Here is a 23,868-nt window from a genome sequence, read left to right as displayed (position 1 = left end):
AATCCAATATATGGGAGAATATATTTGCTAGTGCTACATCTGAAAAGGTGTTAATTTCCAAAATAGATAAAGAACTTATACATTCAACACCAGGAAGACAAAAAATACAATTAAAAAATGGGCAAAATGGACTTCCGGCCAAGATGGAGGCCAAGACAGACATGCTATGTCTTCCTCTACAACTAAGAAGGAATACAACTACATCAAAACTAGAGACAACCAGAAGTTACAGAAAACAGAGCTGCATGGGAGTCCAACAAACAAGATATAAAGAGTACTCATCCAGACAGGTAGGAGGGGCAGAGCCAGGGTGAGGAGGATGTGGTAAGGAGGCAGCAGCAGCAGTGGCAGGGCAGGCCAGAGGAAAGCACAGTCACACATTTTAAAAAGTCAGAAGAGACACCTGGGGAGTGCTCCCAGCACCAGACCAGACCATGCAGCTCACAGTCCCAGCATTGGGGAAAATAAAGCCTCATTACTTCTGACTGTGTAAACCAGTGGGGGTTGGGGTGGAGAAAGAAACTGCAGGTTTCAGCAGAGTCTGCTTGTTTAAAGGGCCCCCAAAGTCCTAGAACATCCACAGACCCACCCACTCTTGGAGCAATAACCAGGGCAACAGCTAGAGAGGTGCCAGTCTGATATGGAAGAGGGAGAACTGCCTGGAAAAGGGACGAGTGCTGAGAAAGCGGCATGGTTCCCTCTTACACCCTTCCCCTCCACATAGCGCCACAATGTGGTGAAATGGGCCACCTGTACTGATGACTACCTAAGGCTCTGCCCCTTACAATGTAACAGGTACAACAGCTCAACCTAAGACACAGAGGCAAACAAACACAGGAGCCTTTCAGGATGAGGAGACAGAGAAGTATGGCCCAAAAGGGGGAATGAATTAAGGTTCCAGTGAGAGAACTAAACGATGAGGAAATAGCCAACCACACAGACAAGGAGATAGTCAACCTAACAGACATAGAGTTCAAAACACTGGTGATAAAGATGCTCACAGGCTTGACAGATATGCTTGAGTATGACAAACACATAAGGGAAGAAATGAAGGCTATGCTAAGTGAAACAAAGGAAAATCCACACAAAACCAATGGTGAAGGGAAGGAAACCAGAGTTCAAATCAATGATTTGGAACATAAGGAAGAAATAAACAGTCAACCAGTACAGAATGAGGAAACGAGAATTGGAAAAAATGAGGAGAGGCTTAGGGACCTCTGGGACAATTTTAAACATGCCAACGTTCAAACCATAGGGGTGCCAGAAGGAGAAGAGGTAGAGCAAGAAACTGAACACTTATGTCAGAAAATAATGAAGGAAAACTCTCCAAACTTTGTGAAGGAAATAGACATACAAGTCCAGGAAGCACAGAGAGTCTCAAACAAGCTAGACCCAAAAGGACCACACCAAGACACCATAATTAAGATGCCAAAGATTCAAGATAAAGAGAGAATCTTAAAAGCAGCAAGAAAAAAGCAGAGAGTTGCCTACAAAAAGGGGTGCCTATAAGACTATCATCTGATTTCTCAAAAGACACTTTGCAGACAAGGAGGGACTGGCAAGCAGTATTCAATGTGATGAAAAGCAAGGACTTACAACCTAGATTACTCTATCAAGCAAAGCTATCATTTGGAATGGAAGGACAGATAAAGTGCTTCCAAGACAAGGTAAAGCTAAAGGAGTTCATCATCACCAAGCCATTATTATATGAAATGTCAAAGGGACTTACTTAAGAAAAAGAAGGTCAAAACTATGAACATTAAAATGACAACAAACTCACAACTATCAACAACTGAATCTTAAAAATAAAAACAAAATCCAACTAAGCAAACCAGAATAGGAACAGAATCATAGGTATAGGGATCATTTGGAGGGTTATCAACTGGGAGGGGGAAGGGGGAGAAATGGGGAAATGGTGCAGGGACTAAGAAGCATAATCAGTTGGTACAAAATAAACAGGAGGAAGTTAAGAATAATATAGGAAAGGGTGAAGCAAAAAAACTTATATGCAGGACCCATGGACATGAACTAAGAGTTGTGGAAATGCTGGAGGGAAAGAGAGTACTGGGAAGAGAGGAGCAAAGGGAAAAAAATTGAGACTACTGTAACAACATAGCCAATAAAATATACTTAAAAAGAAACTAAAAAAAAAAAAAAAAAAAGGGCAAAGAACCTGAATAGACCCTTATCCAAGGAGGACATAAAGAGGGCCAATAGGCATATGAAAGAATGCTCAACATCGCTAGCCATCAGAGAGATGCAAATTAAAACTACAATGCGATACCACATCACACCCATCCAAACGGCCATCATCAATAGTCAACAAAGAACAAGTGCTGGTGAGGATGTGGACAAAAGGGAACCCTAGTGCACTATTGGTGGGAAAGCAGATTGGTGCAACCATTGTGGAAAACAGTATGAGTTTCCTCAAAAAATTAAAAATCGAACTGCCTTTTAACCCAGTGATCCCACTCCTGAGAATATATCCTTAGAATCCCATAACACTGATCATAAAGAATATATGCACCCTTTTGTTCATTGCAGAATTATTTACAATAGCCAACATCTAGAAAAAGCCCAAACGTCCATCCGAAGATGAGTGGATAAAAATGACAACAAACTCACAACTATCAACAACTGAATCTAAAAAATAAAAACAAAATCCAACTAAGCAAACCAGAATAGGAATGGAATCATAGTCATGGGGATCATTTGGAGTGTTATCAGCTGGGAGGGGAAAGGGAGGAAATGGGTAAATGGTGCAAAGGTTAAGAAGCATAATTGGTTGGTACAAAATAGACTGGGGGAAGTCAAGAATAATACAGGAAAGGGTGAAACCAAAGAACTTATATGCACAACTTATGGACATGAACTAAGGGAGGTGGGATTGCTGGAGGAAGTGGGGTGCTGGGTGGAGGAGAGCAAGGGACAAAAAAAATCTGGAACTACGGTAATAACATAATCAAAATATATTTTTAAAAAATCTCTGATACATTTATACAATGGAATACTATGCAGCCTTAAAAAGAAGGAACTTTTACCTTTTGTGACAGCATGGATGGACCTAGCGATTATTATGCTAAATGAAATAAGCTAGTCAGAGAAAGACAAATACCATATGATTTCACTTATATGTGGAATTTAATGAACAGAATAAATGAGGAACAAAATAGAAACAGAGACATGGATACACGGAAAAGACTGATAACTGTCAGAGGAAAGAGGGGCAGGGGGACTGAATGAACGCAGGGGAAGAATTTACCCAAAGGACATATATGCTTAACCTGTGGACACAGACAATAGTATGGTGATGGAGAGAGAGAAGGGGGGGGGGTCCTGAGTGAGGGTGAGCAAAAGGAGGAAAAATGGTGGCATGTATAATAGTGCCACAAATAAAAAAGAAAAAAAAAGTTAGAAATCAATATATCAATATGTTAAATGACCAAGGTAACAAAGTGAGTTATGTTGAAAGTTGGAAATGTCTTTATTCTTCATTAGGATATTTTAAAGCAATATTTAAGATAACTAAAATTGTTAAAAAACTCAGGTGGCTTCACTTGTTATCACCTGCTTTTGGTAGCATATTCAAAACTTCATTGCAATGTCAAGGAGTTTTCCCCCCATTTTATTTTTTTTCTCTTGGAATTTCATGGTTTCAAGTCTTACACTTAAATCTTTATTCTAAGTTCATTTTTGTTAGTGGTATAAGAGTGCAATTTAATTCTTTGGCATGTAGATGTCTAATTTTCCCAACACCATTTCATTAAGAGATTATTCTTTCTCCCATTGGTATTCTTGGTGCATTAGTCAAAGATTAGTTGACTCAATTAAGTACAGATTTATTTCAAGGCTCTCTATTCTATGTGTCTGTTCTGATGCCAGGACCACAGGGTTTACATTACTATAGCTTTGTAATACAATTTAAAATACCGAAATGTGATGCCCCCAGTTTTATTTTTCTTTGTCAGGATTCCTTTGACTATTCAGAATCTTTTGTGGTTCCACAGGAATTTTAAGATCGTTTTTTCTATTTGTGAAAAATACCATGGGAACTTTTTATAGGTAATGCTTTGAATCTAGATTGACTTAGGTAGTATGGAGATTTTAACAATAAATATTTGTCTAATTCATGAACATGGAATATCTTTTATTTATTTGTCTTCAGTTTCTTTTATCAGTGTCTTACAGTGTTAGTGTACAGATTTTCTCCTCCTTGGTTTCATTTATTTCTATGTATTTTATACATTTTGATGCTATTGTAAACGAAATTGTTTTCTTAATATTTTCTGATATGTGTTAATGCACAGAAATACAACTAACTCTTGTATATCAATTCGTATCCTGCAACTTTTCAAAATATATTAGTTTTAACAGTATTTTGGTGGAGTCTTTATCTTTTCTCTATATAGATGACATAATTTGCAAACAGAGACAATTTAACTTCTTTTTTTTCCAATTTAAATAATTTTTTTCTTTCCTAATTGCTGTGTCTGTGAATAGGGGTGGTGAGAGTGGGCACATTTATCTTGTTTCTGATATTAGAGGAAGAGCTTTCAGCTTTTCATCATTGAATATGATGTTAACTGTGGACTTTTTATATAGATAGCCTTTATTATGTTGAGGTGCATTTCTTCTATACTTAATTGTTGTGATTTTTTATCCTGAAAAGATGTTGTATTTTGTCAAGTGGTTTTTCTGCATCTCTTTAGATTATATGTTTTTATGCTTTATTTTTTTAATATGATGTATCACTTTTATTGATTTGCATATGTCCCACTTGAGTATTATACTTCTAATGTGCTCTTGGACTGAGTTTGCTATTATTTTGTTGGGGATTTTTATATCTATATCCATCAAAGAGATTAGCCTGTTATTTTTTTCTTATAGTGTTCTTATCTGGCTTTGTTGTAAGGGTAATGCTGACCTTGTAAAGTACATTTGGAATTATTTTCTTCTCTTTGAAATTTTTGAATACCATCATGTGCCACCTAACAACAGAAATACATTCTAAGACTTGTATCGTAAGGAAGATTTTCCATTAGGCCAACATCACAGACTGTACTTACACAAACTTAGATGATATAGCCTGCTACACACCTAGGGTATATGGTACAGCCTATTGCTTCTAGGCTACAAGCCCATACTGCATGTTACTGTAAAAAACAACATATGATTAAATGAGCACACACAAAAGAATTGATACAACCAAGGGATGTGCTAAACACTAGATGAATGAGGCTACTGCTGGCATAACACAGCATACTGTTGTACAGCAAACAGTTTTTTAATAAGAAGAAAGTATATAATTTAAAATAATGATAAAAAATGTAGTTTACTAAATACAAAAGCCACTAAATAGTTGTTTATTATCAAGCATTGTGTACTGTATATAATTGTATGTGCTATACTTTTTTTTATGACTGGCGGTGCCATAAGTTTGTTTAGCCCAGTGTCACCTGAAACATATACATAATATGTTGTGCTACAACTTTAAGACAACTATGACATCACTAAGTGATAGACATTTTTCAGTACCATTATAATTTTATAGGCTCACCATCATATATGCAGTCCATCACTAGCCAAAATGTCATTATGCAGTGCATAATTATAGCTTTAAAAGGATTATCATGAATTCTTTAAGTGTTTGATAAAATTACCTAGAAAGCCACCTGATCTTGAGCTTTTAATGATCAAAAGATTTTGATTATTTCTTTAATCTCATTACTTTCATTATTCTGACCATTATTTCTATTTACTCATGATTCAGTCTTGGTGGGTTATAGGAATTTATTCATTTCTTCTTGCTTATACAATTGTATAATTGTTGGTACTCTAGTCTCTTATGATTCTTTGCATTTTTGTGTATCATTTGTATGTGTCCTTTTTTATTTTGATAGTTTAGCTAAAGAATTGTCTATTTTGCTTCTCTTTTCAAAAAAACATCTCTAACGTAACATAGAATTGGACACTTGAAACCCATATAAATTTTTTTAATTTCAATTCTTAAGTATATTTTATTGATTATGTTGTTACAGTAGTTCCAATTTTTTCCCCTTTACTCCCTTCTGCCCAGTACTCACCCTCCCTCCAGCAATCCCACCCGCTTTAGTTCATGTCCATGGGTTGTGCATATAAGTTCTTTGGCTTCACCCTTTCCTGTATTATTCTTAACAGCCCGCTGTCTATTTTGTACCAACTGATTATGCTTTTTAGTCCCTGCACCATTTCCCCATTTCTCCCCCTTTCCATTCCCAGCTGATAACCCTTCAAATGATCCCTATACCTATGATTCTGTTCCTATTCTGGTTTGCTTAGTTGGGTTTTGTTTTTATTTTTTAGATTCAGTTCTTAAAAGTTGTGAGTTTGTTGTCATCTTAGTGTTCATAGTTTTGATCTTTTTTTTCTTAAGTAAGTCCTTTTGACATTTCATACTGTTACAGAAACAGGGGAGTCCAAAAATCCCCAGAGTTTGCAGCTGGGGGATGGGGAGAAGGAAGCAGCTTTCAGAATGCCTCCACACGCCTGAGGCTGGTGGCTGGTGTCTTTCATTATGCAAAATTGCTTGGATGCTTCCAAGGCCTCAGGTGGATGGGAGGAGTCTTGAACCAGGGGACGGTATGGAAAGCACACAGAGCCTACGTGGGGTTCTGTGAATGGTCAGAACTGTTGGCAACACCCACTGCATGAGAGGACGCAGTCAGGGATATATAGGCAGCTGCGAACACTTTGTGGGGAGGGCGCGCTCTGGGGCTGTCTCCCTCGCTGGCGGGTGTTTGCTGGGGTGCTCTGGAGAAGGAGATGAGATCCACGTGGTTTACAGAAAGAAGACAGTTTGCAAGGAGGCTGAGAATCCCGGTGGTTTTGTATTGAGAGCTGAAGGGCACCACAGCACAGAAAGGACCTCCCCAATCAGATTGAATGATTGGCAGCCGCTGGTAAAGCTGAACTGTGTTTGGGAAGTAGGGAAACGGTGTTTCTGAAAACTGGCTAGGTTTGGTAGGTGGGAGGCAAGGATATGTGTAACTGTTAAATAAACAATTTTCTTTTCACTCAGCTGAAGTATTAAGAGTTGTAATTCTGGCGGCGGGCAATCGGACCCCTAACTAAAGAGCCTGTGGGTTTGTTTTCAATTGGAGCAGCCCAGGGGTTCTGTAACAATACAATAATGGCTTGGTGATGATGAACTCCTTTAACTTTACCTTGTCTGGGAAGCACTTCACCTGCCCTTCCATTCCAAATGATAGCCTTGCTGAATAGAGTAGTCCTCGTTGCAGGTTGCCTTTCATCACGTTAAATACTGCTTGCCAGTCCCTTCCTGCCTGAAAAGTGTCCTCTGAGAAATCAGCTAATAGTCCTGTAGGCACCCCCCTGTAGGCAAGTCTCCGCCTCTTTCTTGTTGCCCCCAGGACTCTCTCTTTCACCTTTGGCATCTCAGTCATGATGTGTCCTGATGTGGTCCCCTCTGGGTCCACACCGCCTGGGACCCTCCGTGCTTCCCAGACCTGTATGTCCATTTCCTTCATAAAATTTGGGAAGTTTTCCTCATTTTTTTCAATTCTTGCTTCCTCATTCTGTACTGATTGACTTCTTTTTTTCTTCCTTCGGTTCCAAATCATTGATTTAAACCCCAGTTTCCTTCCCTTCACCATTGATTTTGTTTGGATTTTCCTTCGTTTCACTTAGCGTAGCCTTCACTTCTCTTATGTGTTTGCCATACTCAAGCATATCTATTAAGCCTGTGGGCATCTTTATCACCAGTGTTTTGAATTTTGCATCTGTTAGGTTGTTTACTTCCTCATCTGTTAGGGTGGCTATCTCCTCGTCGCTTAGTTCTCCCACTGGAACCTTGATTCATTCCCCCTTTTGGGCCGTACTGCTCTCTCTCCTCGTTCTGACAGGTTCCTGTATTTGTTTCCTTCCACGTCCCAGGTAGTGCTGTCACTACTGTTATGTTGTAAGGAGCAGAGCCTTAGGGATTTGTCAGTAAAGACAATCTATTTCACCACATTGTGGCACTGTATGTGGGGGAAAGGTCTGAGAGGGAACAATGCTGCTTTCCCAGCACTCACCCCTTTTCCAGGCACCTCTCCTACTTCCGAACCGGACTGGCACCTCTCTAGTTGCTGCCCTGGCCATCGTTCCCAGAGTGGGTGGGTCTGCGGACATTCTAGGACCGTGGGGGCCCTTTAAACAAGTGGACTCTGCTGAGAGAGTGGCAGTTTCTGCCTCCACCCCAACCCCCACTGGTTTGCACAGTCAGAAGCAATGAGGTTTGAATTTCCTTGGTGCTATGACCTTGAGCTTCGAGGTCCAGTGAGGAGCTAGAAACACCCCCCAGGTGTTCCTCCCAACTTTAAAACATGTGACTCTGCTTTCTGCCAGCCCGCCGCTGCCGCTGCTGCTGCCACCACTGCTGCCGCCACCACAATGCATCCTCTCTGCCCTGGCTCTGCACCTCCTACCTGTCTGGATGAGTATTTCTTCCCATGTAGTTTGATTTTCTGGAACTTACGGTTGTTTCTAGTTTTGAGGTCATTGTATTCCATCTTAGTTTTGGGGGGAGATGCAGTATGTCTGTCTACACCTTCATCTTGGCTGGAAGTCGGGCATCTGCACTTTTGAAGGAGCAAATACTTGGACTCATGTAGGTGGGCCTTCTTCCAGAGGCACATTAGAACATATCTCCCTTGGGCTCTGATGCAGGTGGAACCTCTACTGGAGTAGTGGGGTTGAGAGGGCCAGAGCTAGGCTATAGGACTACTCCCAAACCTGAGTGTGGTGTGCCTCAGTGGATTGAATGCCAGCCTGTGAACGAAAGCATCACCGGTTTGATTCCTGGTCAGGGCAGATGCCTGGTTTGCATGTCAGGTTCCCAGTTGGGGGCGCACAAGAGGCAACCACACATGGATATCTCTCTCCCTTTCTTTCTCTCTCCCTTCCCCTCTCTCTAAAAATAAATAAAAGTTAAAATTAAAATTAAATAGAAAAAAATTAAAAACCTTGAGTATGTCTGAAATCTATGTGCTTACTTCCAAAGGCACAGTTAAGATGGCCCCTGGGAATCTGCTCCTGAGCTCTTAAACATTTTTCTAACCCTGATGGATTTTGTATGGACTTATTAGACAGCTTTGTATCCTCAATCCCTTTGGAAAAAAATTAATATTTTAATTTATTGTGTAAGCACATGGAAATTAATAGAGAGTACAGAGTCAACTCTTAATTCTATGAAATTATTCTGAAAAATTGGTTGAAGTTCTGATATGGCGTTTAAATGTCCAAAAATGTATATTCTTGCTTTTAAAGGAATTGCTAGTATCAAGATGGAACCCATGGGATAATATTGTCTATATCTGTCTGATATAGATATTTTATGCCCCAAATCTCAAAATAAAAATAACTTTAAATGCCTCATTATTTTCTTGATCAATCTAAAGATAATCCATTTTAGAGAAGGATGGTTTACAGTGGTTTCTAAAAACCTTAGCAAGAACTGCTAGCTATTTTATAGTTTGTCACAAGTTTTCTCAAATTGGAATAGTGAATTCAGCACATTTCCTTGTGAAAGCTTGAGGACAGAAACCTGTGTGAGCCCTGGCCAACGTGGCTCAGTGGGTTGTAGCATCAGTTCGATCCCTAGCCTGGGTGGACACGACCCCCAGTCCAGGCAGATATGGGAGGTAATCGATTGATGCTTCTCTCTCACGTTGATGTTACTCATTCCTTTCCTCTCTCCTTTCCTCTCTCTCTAAAAAACGCAATGAAAAAATGTTCTTGGGTGAGGATAAGAAAAAATAAACCCGTGTGAATCTGGTCTGAGAGAGGATGTGTATACACACGTTCTCCTAGGAAAGGTAGAGAGGCTTATTGTACACATCCATTCTGACTGTTCTTAGTAAGAAAACAACTAACAAAAGATACAAAAGGACTGATGATACCAAGAAACTCTCTAAATAACACACATTTTTGCTCTGCCACCTATTTAATAACAATGACAGGCTTTGAAAATCAATATGCAGTTATCAAGATTAAAAGAAAACATATTGAGGCTACTTCTGTAACTGGACAACCTGGGGTCTGGCTACTTGTCACGTTGTACACACATAACATGAAGATCTGTAGGGAAGGAAACAGGTTTTTACTAACAGGGTTCCCAATTTGAGGGGTTTGGAGCATTCCTGCCCCAAGCTGACCAAGGCAACGTCTCCCACAAATCACAGAAAGCCAGCCACCCCCAGGAAGATTAAAGTCCAAATCCATGTCCAGAAGTTCCCATTATTGCTTATCTGTAGCCCAAGGTTGTTACTTAAATAGGTTTCTGTCTCTACAGCTCCAGGCCCACTCTCTCTCTGGGGCCAGCCAGGGTCACCTCGCAGTGGCTCTCTCTCTCAGGCAGTGGAGTGCACAGCCAGATCACTCCAGTTTTGCTGGGGCAGCTCCATCCGGAAGAACTGTCTAGTTCATGCCTCTCCATGACGTTCTCAGGGCAAGAGAGTGGAAGCCCGTATGCTGTGCAGCACTGTGTCGTAGCATCCTGAGGGCTGGCACTTGGCAAGACACACATCCCAGCATGGGATCATGCTGGCTTACAACGGTGGGGGGCTTAATCCTGGTGTCTGCTCCCCATCTCGGGCAAGACAAAGCAAATGAGATTCACTTCTCCCCACATTCTGCTTAAAAGTCCTCTCCCAAATTTCACATGCTCCTGAGACCAGCAGGACCGTCCAGCTTTTCAACAAATGAGGGCGATGTTGGCCATGCTTGCCTGTATCCCTCTTCCAACCACCATGCTGCCTAAGGGAACAAAGTATCTAGTAATTGGGAGCGGAGCATCTGGCCCCCACAGCTCCCAGGAAGGCTCTGTGCAGCCTCGTCTCAAGCTGGGTTGATTGCCTCAGGCAATCGCCCTTCTCCAGCGGCCCTACCTTTGGAGAGGAGAGCAAGCCACTTCTAATCTTCAATTCCGCAAAGAGATTTTCTCCCTGCCCTCTGACTTCTGGCAATCTGGCCTGACCTCTTTGCTAAACTTTGTTTTTTAATATTAAGAAAATTTTCTACTTATTTTCTTCTAAAAAACTAAAATAGGTATTCTCTCTAGGGATCTAAGCATTTGTTTAGGACCACTGATTGGATAACCACATGTTCCAATTGTCTGGCATAGTTCAAGTTTACATCTGTGGTCACAGAATAAATATTAATAATGCCACAACGTGGTAAATAAATTACATGTTACCCTTGTTATTGTTAGCCTCGACTTCTCTGCATAAGGAGATAACATTTTTAAATGGAAATACAGTAAAACACTAAACAAAAATCCATTCTACGTGAGAATAAAGGGATGAAGCATATTTAAAATGACATAAACCAATAAAAAGTCTGATTAAATGCAGTAAAATTAATTTATACTTTGTTTAAAAAATAATGCAACTATTACATTAAAGCATTCATAGAAAATATAAAGTAACATGCTGTCTTTCAGTTCATTTATCCATCTTTTTATATTGTGAATTTGAATCAATGAGGTTAGGTCGTCGTAGGCAGCCGTCCGTCTCGAGAGACGATGGTGTAGCTTCTTAAGAGTCTATCTGCACCGCCGAGAATGACTGTGCAGTCCAACTCAGGAGTGACACGGTATCTGTCTCCTCCCATGTTGAATCGACATCTTGTGATGATGCTGGAGTGTCCTCTCCAGTGGAGCTGAAGCTACAGAGCCTGGGCAGGGTGATATGGAGGGTCTGCTGTTGCCCATGCAGCAGACCCCCCCTCTCTTCGCAGCTGAAGGGTCCAAGGGAAAGACGGAGTCAATACAGCTTGGGTTCAGGTGCGCCGCAGGAGTTGCCGGTGTTGACTACAACGTCAAACCGCCTTAGGGACTCCGGCTCCGGATTTTCTGTCGGGGTTTACTCCCTTAGCCTTTCCCCTGAAGAGGTATGCCGCAAGGCAGCGGAGGTTTTTTGGAGTCAGAGTTTTCCTTCTCTGATGTGCCCTGACTGGAAGATCGAACCAGCGACACTTAGCTCGCAGGCCGACGCTCAATCCACTGAGCCAAACCAGCCAGGGACACAGGAGGTTAGGTACACTGCCTAGTATTTATACCTTGTTGGTATATTACATCGAGGTTAATTCTAGGCAGATATTAAAAGTTAATCGATTGTACAAATATTTATTGAAATCTGGTTATGTTTTAGTGTGGGATTTCTCTTAGATACCTACCATCATATCATGTTCATCAAAGTTTTATGTACAAGCTTCTGAGAGGAATTCATCAGGAAATGTCATTTTTTAAAAAAGGCACATTCTTTATCATAAGTAGACCAGTCATCTTCATCAGGGAGGCACACCTGTAGAGTTTTAAAGAAACCAGTTCTCTGAGTTGAACTCTCAGAACCCAATTCATAGGTCAAACTCAAGATTCTGGGTTTTTTAAATGGTCTGTAGGTAATTGTGACAAGTGGCTTTTTTTAGAACATTGTCAATGGCCCTGGCTTTGACTGTCAAATTGTTATGCAGTTTCCTTCTTTGGTGAGCTAGGCTGTACTCTTTTTACAACCTTCCCCTAAATCCAGGGCTCTACTCAGGCTATGTAGTCTAATAGTTGCTTGTCTATTTTTCAAATCAATGTCCTGGTCTTGACCTTCAGGATATTATGCAATATTGTAACTATAAGTGAAGGATGATGATAAATAACATATTAAAGGGAAATCCTTTTTTTAACGAGAAAAAAACAAGAGTTTCAATAACTTTTCTTTTAAATATTTTCCCCTTTTGAAACATTACTGTGATTTAGCTTGCCTTCCTAGGATGGCAGCTGTCATCTTCATACCCTCTAATAGGATATGAGAAAAGAGAAGACCCTGGAGAACAGCTCTCAAAAAATAATACTTAATCATCAGAGATACATATTTGATAAAAGAGAAAACCAAGAGATGATTCTCTTGACATCAGTACAGTTCTCTTTATAATGTCTGTTAATTTTCCAGCTTCTTACATGTCAATGCTCTTTTATTAAGCGTTACATAGTAAATATTGTTACTTATAAAAAATCTTTCTGAATTTAGGGTGACATTTTATTGGTCACATTTTTGAGAATGCTATTGGACTAAATACTGAAAAGATACTGTGATTTACATAAAAAAATGAAAATTATAAATCTGAAGCAGCAAAATAATTCACCCAAATTTGAGTGCAATGTTAAAGTTTGTGATTTTAAAATTTACTAATATAGAAACATCTTTTCTGTTTTCCCAAAACAGTCTAATTTAGGCTAGTTTTATATACTTATTCTATTTCTTTATCTGATGATCAATTCAAGTAGAAAATTCTCAAAGTAGATGCCTATTTAAGAGAAAATATTAAACCTTGAAGTTTACTCTGTGATAGTTTTGAATACCAATGACAAATTCCCAAAACCTTGGTTCAAAGAACATTGTGAACTTGAAAAAGAGTAGTTTGCTGTTTATAAGGGTAGAAGCAAATTTAATTCTAAGAAACATTGGGTGTATTGCATTCTGCCAGATAATGCAAGCATTTATAACAGTAAGAAGTCTACTGGTACATTACTAATATTAATTGACTGGGCAAAAGCAAAAGAATTCAATGATAAAAAAAATTTGAAAAACTGACAAAGAACCTTTAAGAACACAGTTAGGAATGTTGTTTTTATTCTATTGATAAGTAAAAAAATAAGTGTTTTTTTACTCTATTCAGAAATGTGTGTTTTAATCAAATGCAAAATTTAGTGTAATAGATTGAACATAGTTTGGATTAAATTCTTCTGAGATTACTAATTATTTATAAAATTCATTATTATATATGGCAAAATGATTTAAAGCAGGCTAACACAATAAAGGACTGATCCTTGAACAGAGTCTTTATAATTTTTTTGTGTAACTGTACATATATACACATATAGATACATAGAAATGCAAGAACTATAGACTTTCTTTTCTTCCTCTGATATAAATTAAATACAGTTCCTTAAAGTGATATAGTTAATATGTGGCTGGAAAATTGAATAACATTGTACTGTCCTACCTTTAGCTTTATTTGTTTGATAGATTTAATGTAACACATTCCAATTATGTTTATAAAAAGGACCTGAATAGACACTTCTCCAAGGAAGGTATACAGATGGCCAATAGACAATATGAAAAGATGCTCAATGTCACTAATCATCAGAGAAATGCAAATTAAAACCATAATGAGATATTGCCTCACACCTGCCAGAATGGCTACCATCAATGAATGAACAAACAACAAGTGCAGGCAAGGATGTGGAGAAGAGGGAACCCTAGTGCACTGTCAGTGGGAATGCAGATTAGAACACCAACTGTGGACAACGGTATGGAGTTTTCTCAAAAAATTGAAAATGGAACTGTCTTTTGACTCAGCAATCTCACTTCTGGGAATATCTCCTAGGAATCTTGAAACACAAGTCCAAAGAAACATATGCACCCCTATGTTCATAGTGGTATTTTTTTTTTTAATTTTTTTTTTTTGGTTTTTCAATTACAGTTGTCCCCTTTTCCCCCAATTTCTCTCCCCCACCCAACCCACCCCCTCTCCCGCAATCATATCCCTCCCCGTTGTCCATGTCCATGAGTCATTTATACAGGCTCTTTAATTAATCCCTTCCCTTACTTATCCCCCTTCTCTCCCTCTCCCCTCCCCCCTATTGACTGCTATTCTGCTCTTTGTTCTATTTAGTTCCTTTGTTTGTGTTGTTCTTTAGTTTCCTGTATTAGGTGATATCATATGGTATTTTTCTTTCTTTGCCTGGCTTATTTCACTAAGCATAATTCTCTCTAGTTCCATCCATGTTGTTGCAAATGGCAGGAGTTCCTTCTTTCTTTCTGCTACATAGTATTCCATTGTGTAAATGTACCACAGTTTTTTTGATCCACTCATCTATAGATGGGCACTTAGGTTGTTTCCAGCACTTAGCTATTGTAAACAGTGCTGCAATGAACATAGGGGTGCATAAGTTCTTTTGAATTGGGGTTTCAAGATTCTTCGGGTATAATCCTAGTAGTGGAGTCATTGGTTCAAAAGGCAGTTCCATTTTTAATCTTTTGAGGTAATTCCATACTGTTCTCCATAGTGGCTGCACCAGTCTGCATTCCCACCAACAGTGGAGTAGGGTTCCCGTTTCTCCACATCCTCGCCAGCACTTGTTGCTTGTTGATTTGTTGATGATGGCCATTCTGACTGGTGTAAAATGGTATCTCATTGTGGTTTTTATTTGCATCTCCCTGATGGCTAATGATGTTGAGCATTTTTTCATGTGTCTATGGACCTTCTGTATGTCCTCTTCGGAGAAGTGTTTGTTCAGGTCCCTTGCCCATTTTTTAATTGGGTTGTTTGTTTTCTTGATGTTGAGTCGTATCAGCTCTTTATATATTTTGGAAATCAGTCCCCTGTCTGAGATGTCATTGGCAAATATGTTTTCCCATATGGTTGGTTTCCTTTTCATCTTGCTGATGTTTTCTTTTGCTGAGCAGAAACTCTTCAGTTTGATGTAATCCCATTTATTTATTTTTTCCTTTATTTCTCTTGCTTTAGGAGATGTATCCGTGAAGAGATTGTTACATGAGATATCTGATATTTTCTTGCCTATGTTTTCCTCTAGGACTTTTATGGTGTCACAGCTTACATTTAAGTCTTTGATCCATCTTGAGTTTATTCTCCTGTGTGGTGTAAGTTGGTGGTCTAGTTTCATTTTTTTGCACGTCCCTATCCAGTTCTCCCAGCACCATTTGTTAAAGAGGCTCTTCTCACTCCATTTTATGTTCCTTCCTCCTTTATCAAAGATTAGTTGACCATAGAGGCCTGGGTTTATTTCTGGACTCTCTATTCTGTTCCACTGATCTATATGTCTGTTCTTATGCCAGTACCAGACTGTTTTGATTACAGTGGCTTTGTAGTATTGTTTGATATCTGGTGTTGTGATTCCTCCTGCTGTGTTCTTCTGTCTCAAGATTGCTTTGGCTATTCGGGGTCTTTTTTGGTTCCATATGAATTTATGGAGTATTTGTTCTAGGTCTGTGAAATATGTCATTGGTATTTTAATAGGGATTGCATTGAATTTGTAAATTGCTTTGGGTAGTATGGCCATTTTGATGATGTTGATTCTTCCCATCCAAGAACATGGTATTTGCTTCCATTTATTTGTTTCTTCCTTAATTTCTTTCTTCAATGTTATGTAATTTTCAGAGTACAGGTCTTTTATCTCTTTGGTTAAGTTTACTCCTAGGTACTTTATTTTTCTTGTTGCTATAGTAAATGGTATTTTCTTTTTTGTCTCTGTCTCTGCTATTTTATTGTTGGTGTACAGAAATGCCTTAGATTTCTGTATATTTATTTTGTACGCTGCCATTTTGCCAAATTCACTTATTATATCGAGTACTCTTTTAGTGGAGTTTTTAGGATTTTCTAGGTATACTATCATGTCATCTGCATATAATGAAAGTTTCACTTCCTCTTTCCCAATTTGGATGCCTTTTATTTCTTTGTCTTGTCTGATTGCTGTGGCTAGGACTTCCAACACTATGTTGAAAAGGAATGGAGAGAGTGGACAACCTTGTCTAGTTCCTGATTTCAGGGGGAATGCTTTCAGTTTTTGTCCACTGAGTATGATGTTGGCCTCAGGCTTCTCATATATAGCCTTAATTATGTTAAGATATGCTCCCTTTATTCCCATTTTGCTGAGTGTTTTCATCATAAATGGGTGTTGTACTTTATCAAATGCTTTTTCTGCATCTATTGATATGATCATGTGATTTTTGTCTTTCATTCTGTTTAGGTGATGTATTATATTTATTGATTTGCGAATATTAAACCATCCTTGCATCCCTGGAATGAAGCCCACTTGATCATGATGTATGATCTTTTTGATGTATTGCTGGATCCTGTTTGCCAATATTGTATTGAGGATTTTAGCATCGATGTTCATCAGTGATATTGGCCTGTAGTTTTCTTTCTTTGTTGTGTCTTGACCTGGTTTGGGGATTAGGATAATACTGGCTTCATAGAAAGAGTTTGGGATTTTCCCCTCTTCTTGGATTTTTTGGAACAGTTTGAGGAGGATAGGAGTTAGTTCTTCCCTGAATGTTTTGTAGAATTCGCCTGTGAAGCCATCCGGTCCAGGGCTTTTGTGTGCTGCGAGATTTTGGATTACTGTTTCAATTTCCTTTTTTGTTATTGGTTTGTTGAGACTTTCCACTTCTTCTTGACTCAGTTTTGGAAGGTTGTATGTTTCTAGAAATTTGTCCATTTCTTCTAGATTGTCAAATTTCTTGTCATACAGTTGTCTGAAGTAATTTCTAACTATCATTTGTATTTCTGAGGTATCAGTCGTGATTTCTCCTCTTTCATTTCTGATTTTGTTTATTTGTGTCTTCTCTCTTTTTTTCTTGATTAGACTGGCTAGAGGCTTGTCGATTTTGTTGATTTTTTCGAAGAACCAGCTCCTAGTTTTGTTGATCTTTTGGATTGTTTGTTTAGTCTCTATGTCATTTAGTTCTGCTCTGATCTTGATGATTTCATTCCTTCTTCTTGCCCTAGGCTTTGTTTGTTGTTGTTGTTCTAGTTCTTGTAGCATTGTGGTTAGGTTTTTTATTTGAGATTCTTCTAGCCTTTTCAGATATGCCTGTATTGCTATAAACTTCCCTCTCAGGACTGCTTTTGCTGTGTCCCACAGGTTTTGGGTTGTTGTGTGCTCATTATCATTAGTTTCTAGAAATTTCTTGATTTCTTCTTTGATGTCATTGTTAACCCATTCATTATTTAATAGCATGTTATTCAATCTCCATGAGTTTGGGTGTCTTTGATTTTTTTCTCTGAGGTTGATTTCTAGTTTCAGGGCATTGTGATCTGAAAAGATGCTTGATATGATTTCAATTTTCTTGAATTTGTTGAGGCTTGTTTTGTGGCCTATCATGTGGTCTATCTTTGAAAATGTCCCATGTGCACTTGAAAAGAATGTATATTTTGCTTCTCTGGGGTGAAAAGTTCTATATATATCAGTTAGATCCATGTGGTTTAGTGTGTTGTTCAATGCCTGTATATCCTTGGTGTTTCTTTGCTTTGATGATCTGTCTATTGTTGATAATGGAGTGTTGAAGTCCTCTACTATGAGTGTGTTGTTGTTGATATCCTTTTTGTGGTCTTCTAGTATTTGCTTTATGTATTTGGGTGCTCCTATGTTGGGTGCATATATGTTTATCAAAGTCATATCTTCTTGATGGATTGTTCCTTTAAGTATTATGAAGTGTCCTTCTTTGTCTCTTTTTATTGTCCTTGCTTTGAAATCCATTTTGTCTGATATGAGAACTGCTACCCCGGCTTTTTTTTCCGGTCCGTTTGCTTGGAATATTTTTTTATATCCCTTTACTTTCAGTCTGTGTAAATCTTTTGTTTTGAGGTGTGTTTCTTGTAGACAGCAAATATGTGGGTCCTGTTTTCTTATCCATTCCATTACCCTATGTCTTTTAATTGGAGCATTTAATCCATTTACATTTAAGGTTATTATTGACGTGTATTTATTCATTTCCCTTTGTACCTCTGTTCCTCTCCTCTCTTGTTTTTTTCTTCTTTTTTTCTTAGAACAGTCCCTTTAGCATCTCTTGCAATGCTGGTTTGATGGAGATGTATTCTTTCAGTCTTCCTTTGTCTGAGAAACTCCTTATTTCACCTTCTATTTTGAATGAGAGCCTTGCTGGGTAGAGTATTCTTGGTTGTAGGCCTTTGTTTTTCATTGCTTGAAATATTTTTGACCATTCCCTTCTGGCTTGTAATGTTTCTGTTGAGAAATCAGTTGATAGCCTTATCGGAGCTCCCTTGTATGTTATTTGCTGCTTTTCTCTTGCTGCTTTTAGGATTCTCTCTTTGTCTTGGAATGTTGCCATTTTAACTATGATGTGCCTTGGAGTGGGTTTTTGGGGGTTCCTCTTGATTGGACCTCTCAGTGCTTCTTGGACTTGCATAGCTTTTCCTCTCATCAGGTTCGGAAAATTTTCTGTCACTATTTCTCCTATCAGATTTTCAATTCCATGTTCCTTTTCTTCTCCCTCTCGTATTCCGATGATCCTTAAATTATTTTTCCTAATGCTATCCTGTAATTCCCTTACATCTTGTTCATATTTTTTCAATCGTTTTTCATTTTGCTGTATTGTCTGGGAGTTTTTCTCTACATTATCTTCTAACTCACTAATCCGATCCTCTGCTTCGTTAAGTCTGCTTTTGACTGATTCTACTGTGTTTTTCAGTTCAGAGATTGTATTCTTAAGTTCTTCCTGGTTCCTGTTAACAATTTCTATGTCTTTTTTTATGCTGGTGTAGTTCTCTGCCAGTTCCCTGTAATTTTCTTGGAGCTGCTGGTAACTTCCTTGAAGGTTGTCATAGTTGATTTTAAGGATGTCGAGCATATTGAGCTTCTTTACTACCATTGTTTTGAATTCCATGTCTGACATTTGGGCTATGTCTATTTCGTCTATCTCTCTTTCTGAGGATTCCTCTTTTCTTTTCATTGAGGGGTTATTTTTGCGTCTTACCATGTTGGATTCTTTTTGTTTTTATTTATTTATTTATTTATTTATTTTGGGGGGGTAGTCTGCTTTGACTTCCCTCCTTTGTGGTGTAATATTCTTTATCTAAGGTCTGGGAGTTTCAGTGGTGCAGTCTCTTTGATATCCTGAGCCTGATGGTCTTGAGTTACCCTTTATGTCGTTTGTTTATGCTGTTCGGTTATATTTCAGATGTTCTTTGATAGGATCTTCCTTCTGGCTACTTGGTTGAGAGTCACTCTATCTGCTTTGTCTTGAGTTCTTTTGTGGATATGCTGTTAAAGACATAAACACACAGCCCAGGCAGGAGACCCACACCGTCAGAAAATATCCCCCACTCTATCCTGCTATCGTTAGCCAACTAGCCCGTATTAATATAAATGTAAAGAGATTTGAGCTTTTATACTATAAGAAGAATAGATAAGAGTTGTCTGGGGGGAGGAAAAATATAATTTTTGATAGAGGGGTTGATAGATTAATAATAGTTGAGACTGTGCAAGCCAGTTAGTAATATTTACATTGTATGTTAATAAAAATAGAAGAAAAGGATAGAAAAATACATAGTATAGTAAAAAAGTGGGATTGTATTGTATTTGGGTTTATATAGTAATTATATTATATTATTTAGAGTGATAGGGGGGCTTAGCTAGACACACAAATGAATAAACCACGATTAAAGAGAAAGGATGAGAAGGAGAGGTTATATGCAACACATTAGAGATAAAGTTTGTTATTATTGGAAGAGGTGAAGGGAAAACACCCCCCAAAAAAATCCCCAAGAAAATAGAAGAAAGAAAAGAAGAGAGAAAGAGAAGAAAATAAAAAATTTACCACAAAACCCCCCCTAAAAAAAACCCCAAAAGGGAAGAAAGAAAGGAACAAAGAAAGATAGAAAAGAAAGAATAAAGAAGAAAGAAAGAAAGAAAAAAGAGAGAAAAAAAAAGTAAAAAAAAAAATATATATATATATATACCCCCCAAAAAAACCCCAGGAAAAGAATAAAGAAAGAAGGAAAGAAAAGAAATAATTAAGAAGAAAGAAAGAACAAGGGAGAAAAAATTTGGGAGAAAAAATTTGGAAAAAAAAAAATCGATGTTTTTACTCCGTTTTAGCCTTGGTGTGTTGCCTTCTTTTTCTGGGTCCGCAGCTGGTCTAGTGTGGCAGGTCAGAGGTTCTTGTTTTTTGCAGGACTGGTGTGCGCCCCCGGTTGCCGCTATGGTGCGCGCCCGCGGTTGCCGGCACGGCGTGCTCCCTTGCTGCTTGCTGGAGCCAGTTGAGGTGCCCTTGCGCGCAAGCCCCTGCGCTCTCGGGCGGCCCGAGAGTTTGCCTCGCGGTTGGAGCCCACTGCTGCCGGGCCGCGGCGGTTTCCCTTTCGCGCCGAGGTGTCCCTGCCCGCACGGGCGGCCCGAGCGCTTTCCCCGGGATTGGCGCCCACTGACCCCTGGCTGAGGTGCTTTTGCGCTCGCGCACCGCCCCGTGCCCTCAGTCCCGCTGAGCCGAGCTCCGGGAGTTGGTCTCTCGCCTCTTAGGGCAGGGCCGGGGACACTTGTGCTCAGTGGAATCGAGCGTCAGTGGGTCGCCGCCTCCCGCTGTTCCCGTGCTGCAGCCACCCGCCTTCCCTCACCCGTCTGGGCGGGCACAAACAGAGCCTGCGCTAGTGGTCTGCTTTCCGGCCTGGGGCCCTGCGCCCACGGGAGCTGTCTAGGGGTGTCTGTGCACAGTCCTCTGCGTGTTCAGTGGGCCCTCCCTGTGCCCGTTGGGGCACTGATCTTATGTCTGTTGGGGAGTGTCCGAGGGACGCCTGGACTCACGGCCCCGCGCACCTGGGCCAGTGAATGAGAGCACTTCCCTATGTGCGCCCCCGCGACCCAATGGTAGGGTTGAGGAGTGGATGAGCGGGCCTCTGCGCCTGGGCTCCTCCAGAACGGCCTACCACCCCCGAACTTTCCTCCCGTCTCCACCGTCCACTAGAGAAAAATATAAAGGAGAATTATGTTCTCACTTGCCCGGCAGCACGCTGTCTCCTGTCCTTCAGCGCCAATGCCACTTGGTCGAGTCCCGTCTCTGCCAGCGGGCAGAGATCCGCTCTCCCCATAGTGGTATTATTTATAATAACCAAGGTCTGGAAACAGCCTAGATGCCCATCAGTAGATGAGTGGATAAAAAAAGCTGCGGTAAAGTTGCACAATGGAATACTATGCAGCAGTGAAAATGAAGGAACCCTTACTCTCTGCAACAGCATGGATGGACCTGGAGACTATTATGCTAGGTGAAATAAACCAGTGAGTGAAAGAAAAATACCATATGATCTCACTTATATGTGGAATCTAATAAACAAAATAAACTAATAAGCAAAATAAAATTAGAGTCATAGAAACATGGAATAGACTGACAGCTGTCAGAGGGTAGGGTGAGAGGTGACAATGAAAGAAGGTGAAGAGAGTAGCCAAACAACATATGTAGATGGCCCAGGGACACAGAAAATGGTGTGAGGATTGCCTGAGTGTCTGTGTGTGTATGGGGGGGGGGGCTATGTGAAGGAAGGCCAAGAGGGAAATATTGGGACAACTGTAATAGTATAAACAATAAATGTAATTAAAAAAAACTAAACATATTATTCAAGGAGGTTTTTAAGGTGGTAATTCTGCAAAACTAAGAGATAAAGCCAGAGTGTGACTAGTGAAAAGGTTCCTTTTGCTTATGTCTTGCTCTTCCTGTTTCTTTTAATTTAGTATTTCTTTTTATGTGATCTGTACTCTATTTTTATATAACTATAGAAAAAGATAGGACCACATAAAGGAAAATGAATGAAAGGAAGTCATAGGTCTTTAGGGAGCTAAGGCAAGATGAATCCATAGGAGACAAAGCAAAAAAGGTAACCTTCTACAAAATGAACTAAGTTCTCCCTAGCCCCTCCCACAAAGCAAAGCTTAGTTTTGGGTCTCACCAAAGCAGACCCAAAGTCAAGGACTCTGGAGCAGGTTGTTTATTGAGGAACTGATCCCAGGAAACACCTGTTGAGGTGTGGGGAAAATGAGAAGGGAAAGAAGCCATTACAGAATGCAGAGATGTGCATGTGAAGGCTGAGAAACCATGTGGAACACACTTTAGCATTGTCCCTTGGGAGGCTGAGGAGGGTTGCAACATTAGTTTATGGTTACCCTCGGACTTTTTGGGTACTCTGCACTGAGCTCCCCTGGTATCAGAGAGATCCTTCAGGTAGAGAAGCAGAGCGGCCTGGAGGTGAGAGGTTTCAGCATGCAAACATTCGCTACCATCACTTCAGGTAAACTCAGATACGGGCAAAGGAATATGGCATAGCGTTCTCAGAAATCAGCAACTGTAGAATACTGAACATAAGCATTGGGAGAAAATTAGAGGTTTTGTGAAGAGAAATATAATAAAAGGATCTGTGAATTCCATAACAGAGGAAACTGAGACATAAGTTGGTATACATTTTCAGGGCTTTCTATGTAGGTTAGGTAAATGCATTTTGAATCTGTTGATGACCCAGCAATTATCTTTGTAAGAAATCTACACATTTAGTATTGAATATATGTATTTAAAACTGTTTTTGTAGTTTAAATAGTTCTAAAATTAATTGAAATGGGAAACTATGCTAACCAGCAATAATCCAGAGGCTTTTATTGCTAAATATTTAACCAGGAAAAAACATAGTGCATCTCTGTACCTACTATAGTCTAGGCTCAGTTAACCCCTCTGCTAACAGAGAGTAATGGGCATGTAAAATGGCAGTCAACAAATAAGCAACAGCACATTAAAATGTCTGAAGACAGAGCTCTGGAAGGCTAGAGGACAGAAAAAATGAGACTTTAATGAACAGTTTGGAAAAAGGACAAATCTGTACTTGGTTTTGAAAGCTACCTACATGTTTCCTATGAAAGAATGGGAAAAGAATGTTAGAAATTAGTACATGATAAACAATGACAATGGAATATATTTAGGATTCTTTTAAGTTTCTAACTGAGGTATTTCAGTGTTTTTCATAGAGGCCCCAGAACTTTTTATTAAGTGTCGTCGTCGTCGGCAGCCGTCCGTCTCGAGAGACGATGATGTAGCTTCTTAAGAGTCTATCTGCACCACCGAGAATGGTTGTGCAGTCCGACTCGGGAGTGACATGGTATCTATCTCCTCCCGTGTTGAATCGACATCTTGCGATGACGCTGGAGTGTCCTCTCCAGCGAAGCTGAAGCTACAGAGCCTGGGCAGGGTGATATGGAGGGTCTGCTGTTGCCCATGCAGCAGACCCCCCCTCTCTTCGCAGCTGAAGGGTCCAAGGGAAAGA

The sequence above is a fragment of the Furipterus horrens genome, unplaced genomic scaffold, assembly GCF_987537825.1.
Source record: "Furipterus horrens unplaced genomic scaffold, mFurHor1.1.pri manual_scaffold_4, whole genome shotgun sequence".
Lineage (NCBI taxonomy): Eukaryota > Metazoa > Chordata > Mammalia > Chiroptera > Furipteridae > Furipterus > Furipterus horrens.
The sequence above is the reverse complement of the archived record's forward strand: the minus strand, read 5'-3'. Positions refer to the sequence as shown.